Below are 11,326 nucleotides of genomic sequence, written 5' to 3'. Positions count from 1 at the left end.
CTCTAGATAAATGCAGCTCTCCCATTTCAAAGCACTTCACTGTAAATTAACATTATATGCGAATAGAAAGCAAATGTATTTGTAGACATTATAAATCACCACAAGTTCACTAGTGGTTGAACTGCAGTTTCAAGGTATGAGAATTTGTGCAGGTTCGAAAAGTACAGTGTTCCTAGTATAGTTTTGTTTCCTCCTCCCCTTCGGCCACTTGCAGTGGCTGTGGCCGTGGCCGTGTTGCCAATTGGTACACACACAGCATATCCTGTGCTCAATTGATCAATAGTTGCACTTGCAGTGCAAACAAATTGCTGGAGGGGGGGGAGACAATGACACGTACTTGCAGATTGTCATCACCATCTTTGCCATTATTGGACAGAGAAGAAGAGATGAGTAGCTGAAGGAACAGCCATGAGTACATTAATATCATAATTACACCAACAACTACTCAACTACTATTAGAATAGTGTTCAGTCTTACAGAGTAAATGTCATAAAGTGCAAAGTTGCATATTAAACAAAACAAAAACTGTAAAATGTGAACAAAACTGAACTTTTGGTAGGACAAGCTGTACATGGGAACAATCCATGTAAATAATTTTCATTGTCGTCTGTTACGTCAGTGCAACTGTAGAGACCTACGAACACTGTCAAAGGATCTCCATGGCGAAGCCTCAGTATATTAGCTACAGATGGATTGTGGCATGGTGCCAGGTACAATTTTGGTGAAAAAGTTTACTGTATATGTTGGCTTTTCCATCTTACTCCTTTTTTCATAAGCTGTCAGCATTTACAAAGGTACAGGAGTTTCTCCCATTTACGCATTGTGTTCTGTAAATCCTATCGATGGATTCAGGTGTGGGTAAGGCTAGGGGAGCAGGCTTTGGTTCATTGAGAGAATAATGGGTAAATTGCACTGTAAAGTGCTTATTATTCTTCAAAAACCTTCATATAAAATTTCAGAAATTCGTTTCAAGGGATGACTCTTAAGAATGTTCTGCCATAGCCTGCTGTAGCTTTCACTTCCCTAGTAACTGGGAGGGTAGTACAATAAATAATATCTTAAGAAGAATAATGGAACAATACCAAACCTATAACACATGCTTTAAAGAACAGTATGCCTGCCATACACCTTACAGTGTTTTGCAAACTATAGATGTAGAGATGAAGATATGTTGGTAACATTCAGAATATTTGTAACAAAAGCTTTCTCAACAAAATGAAGGAGCCATTTGTCCATGGAAATTTCTCTCACAAACAGACAAGCGACCAAAAAGATAAACATTGGTTAAGTTATATGCTTGTGGCATGAAGTTGCGACGCACACAGACAATTTTCTGCACTGCCATTTGTATCTTGTATTATTGTGGTACAGTTGGTCTCCATTATTTTTATTGATTTGTTTATCATCCTAGAACCAGCAGTATGTCCAAACTGTTGTACTGAATGTACCTAGGATGGATGGATAAATAAATAAAAATAAATCCACAAAGGTGAACTATACCACAATAATACAAGACACAAACCCATGCCATCCACAGAACACATTAACCTTTTACTAGTATTCAGAGTATCATTTTTTGTTAATTGACATTTTTCATTTTAGAGCACCCATCAATTTGATTTCAAAGAATATGAGACTAAAAATTTGTAAAACTTGGTCGATTAATGATGTCATCCAACAGGTGTAACCTTTCATTGGAGATTTGTGATACTTTGTAAAAGGATTAACTGAAAACAGTTTCAAAATTTAAATAGAAATTTATATATTCAACAATTGTAGAATTTATAAATTGTAAATGTTCTACCTGTAAAACAATACACTTTTGCTTTTAAACCTGTTGTTCATTACAAATTTGGAACTGTTTTCTGTATATCACATCAAAAGGTCCAAAATCTAGAAGTTCTGGAACAAACCACATTGTATGTAATTAGTTCCACACAGGAGTGATACTTCGGTATACATGTGATAACCACGAAAGTTTTAGTTTCTCTTCATTGGTTTGGCATACTGGTATTCTTGAATTTCTGTAGAAACATATGTAGGAAACTAATTAAACAAAGGAAAATCTAGGTTGGAATGTAACAATATTATGAAGAAGAAAGTTGCCACTCACCATATAGTAGAGATGCTGAGTCTGTCATTAAAAGTATATTATAAAAGCAGCCAATGATAATATAGTTCATTGTTCCTTGATCTTCTCTCAGCACTTCCAGGAAAACAAAGAAAAAGTAAAGGATAGCAGCATCAACATTTTGACATGAAATATTGTTTCATACATCCCCACATATTGGAAGTGATTCTATATACAGTTTTAAATTTGTTACAGTGTCTCTTTGCAATGCATACTGACATACTATTTAAATTTTTACTTCAAGATATTCCTTAATAGCATAAGGGCAAACAATGAATGGATGGTTTTTTTAATTTTCTTTTTTAAAAAAGACATATTTTCTATCTTCTTTATACACATTAATATGAACATGATCCTAATTACATCAGTAGAAGTACTGTTCACCATAAAATCTTTAAAATCAAAGAAATTCTAATAGTTATGATAGATTGTCAACAAAGAATGTGCTTCAGGGCACCATATTAAGCTATTTATGTAACAAGTCATTTATCAGAGGAACATTTTCTAAATGGTTGAAATATGCTGAGTTAGGCATTTTTATAAGAAATGAGTTAAATTACATCATCAAATTTCCATTCATTTTCACTTTTTGCCAGGATTCTCAAAAATTTTAGAGAAGGTAACACACAGTCAGCTTTTTAACCATATGACTACACATAATACACTCAAAGGCAGAAAAAAATGATGCACCATGAAGGAATTGAATGGGATGGGATTGAAACCTGTAGATATGATGTACATGTACAAACAGATGATTGCAATTTCAGAAAATCTGGGTGATTTCTACAAGACAAAAAGCTTCATAATGAGTTTGTTCACCTCTGGCTCTTATGCAAGCATCTATTCAACTTGGCATTCATTGACAGAGTTGTTGGATCTCCTTCTGAGGGATATTGTGCCAAATTCTGTCTCATTGGCACATTTGATTGTCAAACTCCCGAGATAGCTGGTGGACCCTGCTGCCCATAATGTTTGACTCTTAAATGTGGAGAGATCCGGCAACCTTGCTGGCCAAGGTAGGGTTTATCAAGCATATAGACTAGCAGTAGAATTTCCCACAGTGTGAAATTTAAACCCAGGATGGTTTGCCATGAAGGGCAACAAAACAGGGTGTAGAATATCGTCAATATACCACTGTACTGTAAGGTTGCCAAGGATTACAATTAAAAGGGGTCTTGCTATAAAATGAAATGGCACCCCAGAACATCACTCCTGGTTGTCAAGCCATGTGGTGGGTGACAGTCAGGTTGGTATGCCACATCTGCTTCGGCATCTCCAGACATGTCGTTATTGATCACAGTAGCTCAGTTAGGGCTCATCACCGAAGACTATTCTACTGCAGTCAATCAGATTCCAGGACAAATGTGACCAACACTGCTGCAAATGTGCTCATTGGTGGAGGTCACAGTAGCACCATGAACTCAGCCCCCCTTTTGTGAGCCACCTGTTAATGGTTCTTGTAGTCACTGAAGCACCAATTGCACTTTGTATTGGTGATAATGATGAATCCGAATCTGGGACTGAGTGCCTCTTCAACAACTGTGTGGTCTTCAAGTTCTGTCATCTCTCTAGGTTGACTGCTTCCTTCTTAATGCTTTGTTTGGCCATGGTTCACTCATTCCTACCAACATTATTGAACAGTTGCATTGTTCCTATTGTAATGTTGAGTGACTGCCAATTACTCCAACTGGCTTCTTCTAGCACGAGACATCCATTCTCAAATGCTGACATTTGCATATACTGTTCACACATCTGTCTGTGAGGCATAGTTACTGTCCAGTAGAGTGCACAGAATTAAATTTGCAAAGACTTTATGTACTGGTACCAATAAGTCTCCAGTTTACTATCCTTGTCAGCTGAGCAGTGAAATTGCACTGTAATGTCACACATTCATCCATCAGCCACTGAAGTTTACATTTTTGCATTTTCCATTGATACCTGCACAAATATCAGTTTGTGACCAATTTGCATAACTCATTCATGGTGCCCCTTTTTTTTTAGAATATACTGTCAAAGTGACAGTTCAGATTTCTAAAGGCTTCTGATACTGAGAAGTCTACCTACACATACAGTAAAAATGTACTTAATTTGTTAGACAAGAAATTACAGGTTACTGGTATATTTTTTGATCTGTCAAAGGAATTCAACTATGTCAATTCTTTAAAGAAAATTAGAATATGACAATTTAACAAGAAATGCTGCAAGATTGTTCATACCGTATATGTCTAACAAAAAAAACAGTGCCAATCGAAACAGACTTATATTAAGTTATCAAGCATCATACAGTTGGGAACTACTTATATGTGGTCTCTGACAAAAATCCTTTTCCTTACATATATCAATTACCTTTCATCAGTAACATTACCAGATCCCAAGTTTGTTTTGTTTGCATTTAATAGAAACATTGCAATAAATTGCAGAGCAAGTATAGTTTTCGGAAGATTGGTTAATGCAATTTTCAGGGACATTAATATATGGTTCCTAGCCCATTCTGTGTCACTAAGCTTTGAAAAAACATGCTATATGCAGTTTAGAAATTGTAGGATTTTTACCCCAGTAGGTGCCTAAAATATAACTACAGGCGGATACATGTTGTCTATGTTAAATTCTTGGTATTGCAGCTTGATGGTAATTCATCTGGGAAGAGCATATCCAGAACTGCTGAAGTGCTTAAACAAACCCTCATTTGCAATACAGATGTTGTCAGACACAGGTGACATAAAAATAAATAAAAACTTGCATACTTTGATTACCTTCATTCAATAATGTCATATGGGATCAGTTTTGAAGTTTTCTGAGTCCAGAAATGTGCAATGGTGTGAACGCAAAAGTGTCCTGCGGAAATCTGTTTAAGGAACTGGGGATGCAAATAACTGCTTCCTGATACAGTTGTTTGTTAAAAAAAACATAATTTCTCATTACTAATATATTTCTTTTTCAGACCAATATTTCAGCTCACAGAATAAATATCGTACTAAAAATATGAATAATCTTCACAGTGATTTTCACTCATTTTGGTATTGTTCAAGAACACACATTTCTAATAACTTGCTAGCAGTCATAAAAAATTTAACTACCAATAAATTTCTATTTAAGAGGAACCTAAAGCAGTTATTGGTAGCCAACTCCTCCTACTCCATTGATGAACTTCTTAGTAGAACCAACTTTATATATATAAAAAATAATCCGAATATTATGTAAAACTGACTTTTGTACAATTTCACTGCAGTAATGTGATCTGTGTAAATAAATGTTATAAAATAATTATTCTTTGTGATGATGTGTGGCCACAATAGCCTAAGAATTATCATACGCACCTCAGCGTACTGAAAATTTATGTGTGTGACAAGTTCGTTATTACCATCTAAATGACAATATGTTTAAGATTTTTTGACTTATTCAACACGCATGATGACCATGTCACTCGGGACCTGTAGAAGGTACATTTATTGCGTATTCTTGTTTTTTGACATGTTCTATATCCTCATCATGAATCTATGGAATGAAAAGTACATCTAATCTAATCCAAAAACCCAGGTTTTTGTTTCATTATCTCTGTGCTGCAAATTTTCTGTTCACTAGATTGTCTGCAGACATGTTGAATTGAGTCCCCTGCCATACTGTTTGCGGCATTTAATCAAACTGTAGGAGACAGAGGTTACTGATGATGACTAGAGCACTAAACATAGTATAGTGTGTTAACTGTGTCATACATGGAGGTGAAGATCATTTAAAGTTTTTTCATAATCAAAACCACAGTCATCTTAGATTTGAAATGTTTAATAAAGATCCTAACTGCAATGATTACATACATTATTACCAGTAAATGAAACACTATGAAACAGAGAAGTACAACACAGCAGTAAACAAGGACTACCTCACACAGAACTGTCAGCTAAGTATCATTGGCTGCAGTAAAAAATAAACAGGTGTTTATCAACTTCTGCCAATTAAGAATTAGAGAGCAAATCAGCCAACTTCAAGTTAACACACTGTAGTGGCCTTGGTGGTTTTGTTGTGAACAGGTCAGCTGTTTTATTTTTATACTGTAGTCCAATGATTTTATTCTTCTTTATGACAAAATTGCATCCAGTTTTATATAAAGAAGGATTAGCTGAGTAGTTTTCTAGGAGCCACAAGTGAGTGTCCACAGTGTATGCAGTGATAAACTATGCTCCATATTATAAGTTATCTGGTGAAAACTGCATATGATCAAAAGAACTTTGTACAATAGAGACCAACCAAATGAGTCAGTACAGCCGTTAAGATGATGACCCTATATTAGGGGAGAACGAGTTTGCGCTGTATGGCCATCCAAGTTTAGGTCATCCAAGGTTTTTCTAAATTATTTCAGGCCACAGCTGATCACCTGTCCTATTCTTGTAAAAATGAACTTTGTGTTCTGCCTTATGGCAGGTCTTGTCATGGGGGAAGCCTTGTCAGAAAGGTCCACCGCATGAGCATCTAGGGTAGTGATTCCAGTGGTGGTTTCCCATTGCCTTCCACTGATGATGATGAAATGATAATGAGGACAACACAACAGCCAGTCTCTGAGCGGAGAAAATCTCCAACCAAGCCGGGAATCGAACCCGGGCCCCTTGGCGTGACAGACCACAGTGCTGACCATTCAGCTATCGGGTCGGACATTCTTGTAAAAACATACTTATAAATTCTATGTTTATGTATATTTTGAGCGATCTATTTTCATTTTTTTATGATAACAAATCCTATATCATCGTAAGATCATCTCTGGATGACTAAACAAATAATAAAAAAGTAGTTATCTTCAGGAGATGCAGCTTTCCTTGCAGCTCAAGGAAACAGCATTTAAGGAAGGTTGAACTTGGAAGACAATGAATTTCTTCAACTGTTCAAAGAGGAAAGAAAAAATCCCAGCCCTACTGCAGATTAATGCGGCACATTACTTGAGGAAGGTGCAAAAGCAAACATATATACCACTGATTATCTTTGCAAATAATTAGCTACTGCAATGTCTCCAATCAATAACATCACAAAAGACACGGATAACAAAATTTCTTTTTAAGTACTCACAAATGCTACAGACAGACATTGATTAAAATACCAAATTACTAAGTTACAACCAAAATTACATGCAGCCATATGTATTTATTGGTTTATTCTGGGCGAGGCACAATAATGATGATGGCAATGCTAGGAGTGTTAACAACAACAACATTATTATTATTTCTCTTTCCTGTCTCAGACGTTATGTCTGGTTAAAAATGGAAAGTGATGTGGACCTTGATCAAGTGTGACTTTCTTTTAACTGTATGGTGTATGTTACATTGCATTTAGGAACTTTCGGGTAATTGAACGTGTATCAATAATTACATTTGGATGTAGCTGTATTGCGTTGATGTACTGGTGGACATTGTGTGGTATGACTCCTGTAGTTAATAGTATAATTGGTATGATGTCAACTTTATCCTGATGCCACATATCCTTGTCTTCTTCAGCCAGTTGGATGTATTTCTCAATTTTTTCTCCTGTTTTCTTCTGTATATTTGTTGAATTGGGTATGGATATTTCTATTAGTTGTGTTAATTTCTTCTTTTTATTGGTGAATATGATGTCAGGTTTGTTATGTGGTGTTGCTTTATCTGTTATAATGGTTCTGTTCCAGTATAATTTGTATTCATCATTCTCCAGTACATTTTGTGGTGCATACTTGTATGTGGGAACGTGTTGTTTTATTAGTTTATGTTGTATGGCAAGTTGTTGATGTATTATTTTTGCTACATTGTCATGTCTTCTGGGGTATTCTGTATTTGCTAGTATTGTACATCCACTTGTGATGTGATCTACTGTTTCTATTTGTTGTTTGCAAAGTCTGCATTTATCTGTTGTGGTATTGGGATCTTTAATAATATGCTTGCTGTAATATCTGGTGTTTATTGTTTGATCCTGTATTGCAATCATGAATCCTTCCATCTCACTGTATATATTGCCTTTTCTTAGCCATGTGTTGGATGCGTCTTGATCGATGTGTGGCTGTGTTAGATGATACGGGTGCTTGCCATGTAGTGTTTTCTTTTTCCAATTTACTTTCTTTGTATCTGTTGACGTTATGTGATCTAAAGGGTTGTAGAAGTGGTTATGAAATTGCAATGGCATAGCCGATGTATTTATATGGGTGACTGCTTTGTGTATTTTGCTGGTTTCTGCTCCTGTCCATAATGTAGGTTTTTTATGTCGATAAATCCCCTCCCTCCTTCCTTTCTGCTTAATGTGAATATTTCTGTTGCTGAATGTATGTGATGTATTCTATATTTGTGGCATTGTGATCGTGTAAGTGTATTGAGTGCTTCTAGGTCTGTGTTACTCCATTTCACTACCCCAAATGAGTAGGTCAATATTGGTATAGCATAGGAATTTATAGCTTTTGCCTTGTTTCTTGCTGTCAATTCTGTTCTCAATATTTTTGTTAGTCTTTATCTGTATTTTTCTTTTAGTTCTTCTTTAATATTTGTATTATCTATTCCTATTTTTTGTCTGTATCCTAGATATTTATAGGCATCTGTTTTTTCCATTGCTTCTATGCAGTCGCTGTGGTTATCCAATATGTAATCTTCTTGTTTAGTGTGTTTTCCCTTGACTATGCTATTTTTCTTACATTTGTCTGTTCCAAAAGCCATATTTATATCACTGCTGAATACTTCTGTTATCTTTAGTAATTGGTTGAGTTGTTGATTTGTTGCTGCCAGTAGTTTTAGATCATCCATGTATAGCAAATGTGTGATTTTGTGTTGGTATGTTCCAGTAATATTGTATCCATAATTTGTATTATTTAGGATGTTGGATAGTGGGTTCAGAGCAAGGCAGAACCAGAAAGGACTTAATGAGTCTCCTTGGTATATTCCATGCTTAATCTGTATTGGCTGTGATGTGATATTATTTGAATTTGTTTGGATATTAAGTGTGATTTTCCAATTTTTCATTACTATGTTTAGGAACTGTATCAATTTAGGATCTACTTTGTATATTTCCAATATCTGTAGTAACCATGAGTGGGGTAAACTATCAAAAGCTTTTTGGCAATCAATGTATGCATAGTGTAGTGACCTTTGTTTAGTTTTAGCTTGGTATGTCACCTCTGCATCTATTATCAGTTGCTCTTTACATCCTCGTGCTCCTTTGCAGCAGCCTCTTTGTTCTTCATTTATAATTTTGTTCCGTGTTGTATGTGTCATTAATTTCTGTGTAATGACTGAAGTTAATATTTTGGATATTGTTGGTAGGCATGTTATGGGGCGATATTTAGCTGGGTTTTCTGTGTCTGTTTGATCTTTAGGTTTCAGATAAGTTATTCCATGTGTAAGTGTATCAGGGAATGTGTATGGGTCTGCAATGTAACTGTTAAATAATTTAGTTAGATGTGAATGTGTTGAGGTGAACTTCTTTAGCCAGAAATTTGCTATTTTATCTTTTCCAGGGGCTTTCCAATTGTGAGTAGAATTAATTGCTTGGGTGACTTCATGTTGCAAAATTATCACTTCAGGAATTTGTGGTATCATCTTGTATGTGTCTGTTTCTGCTTGTATCCACCATGCATGCCTGTTATGTTGTACCGGGTTTGACCATATGGTGCTCGAGAAGTGTTCCATGTCTGTTATGTTTGGTGGATTGTTTATTTTAATGTGTGTGTTGTCTATTGTCTGGTAAAATTTCTTTTGGTTTGTGTTGAATGTTTGGTTTTGTTTCCTTCTATTTTCACTTTTTTTGTATCTTCTAAGTCGTTTGGCCAATGCTTGTAGCTTCTGCTTCTTTTCATCTAATTGCTCTATCGCTTCTTGTTGTGAGATTTTACCTAACCTTTTTCGTTTCTTGTCTGATATTTCATTTCTTATAAATTGTGTTAGCTGTCCGATGTCTTTTCTCAGTTTTTCTATTCTGATCTGTAGCCTGTGTTGCCATGCTGGTTTTGTGGGTTTCTTCTGTGTGTTGGTTGGTTGGTTCTGATCTCTGCCTAGTGTGTATATTTAGAGTAGTGAGTGCTCCTACATAAACCAGTAGTTGTAACTCTTCCATAACAGTATTTTCATTTATTTTGTTGTGTATGATTGTGTTGATAGTTGTTACTGTTGTTTCGACTTGTGGCTTATTTGGTGGCCTATGCAAGAATGGTCTAATGTCTGTATTTGTGTCTTTGTATTCTATATGTCAACTGAAATTTTTCTTCTATATCTAACATGTGTGTCACTTCGTGTTCTATTTGTGCTTGTTCTGGTGGCTGTCTTAAGATTTCGTTTTACTCTGATTGTTTAATTGATGTGTGTTGTTCTTTGTTTGTTTGCTCTGGGATGTTTGAGTCCATTAGTGTATTTTCTTCTTCTTCTGATTGCACATTATTTTGTTCCAGTATTTGTTGTACTTGTTGTTTGATGTTTTCTAATTCTGACTGGGGTATCCTGTTATTTTTTATTATTACACGGGTATCTGGTAATGAATGTTGCGTATACTTGTGATCTGTATCCAGTTGTGTTTGTTCCTAAGTTTGTTGCTTGGTAATAACAGAACATGAGGTGTCGGTTAACTTCATCTGACCATATCATCCTCTGTCTTTGTTTTCCTTCTAGAGTGGTTGCAGGAAGCATATCCTGCAAAACACCTCTATTTGGATTTAAATCATTTTCCATGTGGCTAGCAGTGTCGTTACCATTGTGGATGGGCATAGGGTTCGAGCGTCGTCCCCGACTATGACAGCGCTTGTCTGAGGCTTCATTAGTTCTGTCCTGAACCAACTAATCACACTAAAAGGGGGGTTAGCCCTATTAGTGGTTTGTTCATTTCGTCGCCTTTTACGACTGGCAGAACATATCGGAGGCCTATTCTTTTCCCGGGCCTCCATGGGGGTTATTATTATTATTATTATTATTTTTTATTTTTTTTATTTTTATATTAATATTAATGTAACAAAAGGATGGTAGTGTATATTAATAAGAAGCTACAGTAATTTTAATTACTTCAGTACTTACAAAACTAACAGCATCATCATCATATCTTGCAGAGCATAGGTTAAAGTACATAACTTTTCTTTGTATCTGTTTTGCCTCTCCCATAATTCAATGTACTCTCCCAGTTCCACTTTTAGAACAATATTTTTGTAGCTCTGTAACTCTGCACTATATTCTACAGCACCAGTAACTAGCCAGCACCTTAATCCCTTTTAATATG

The 11,326-nt window shown here is 35.6% G+C and overlaps 1 long non-coding RNA gene across 1 annotated transcript in view; it reads right to left on the bottom strand.

The window, feature by feature from the left end:
* Positions 1–1,806: 1,806 nt before the first annotated feature.
* LOC124605769 overlaps positions 1,807–11,326 on the bottom strand; it is an 18,262-nt gene continuing 8,742 nt past the window's right edge. Inside the window, exons 3-4 of the long non-coding RNA XR_006978678.1 lie at positions 2,114–2,206; positions 1,807–2,024 (exon numbers count right to left, since the gene is read on the bottom strand). This is a non-coding gene — a long non-coding RNA (uncharacterized LOC124605769). The remainder of the gene's footprint in view (positions 2,025–2,113; positions 2,207–11,326) is intronic.

Source organism: Schistocerca americana, chromosome 3 (genome assembly GCF_021461395.2).
Source record: "Schistocerca americana isolate TAMUIC-IGC-003095 chromosome 3, iqSchAmer2.1, whole genome shotgun sequence".
Classification (NCBI taxonomy): Eukaryota; Metazoa; Arthropoda; class Insecta; order Orthoptera; family Acrididae; genus Schistocerca; species Schistocerca americana.
The sequence above is the reverse complement of the archived record's forward strand: the minus strand, read 5'-3'. Positions and strand labels throughout refer to the sequence as shown.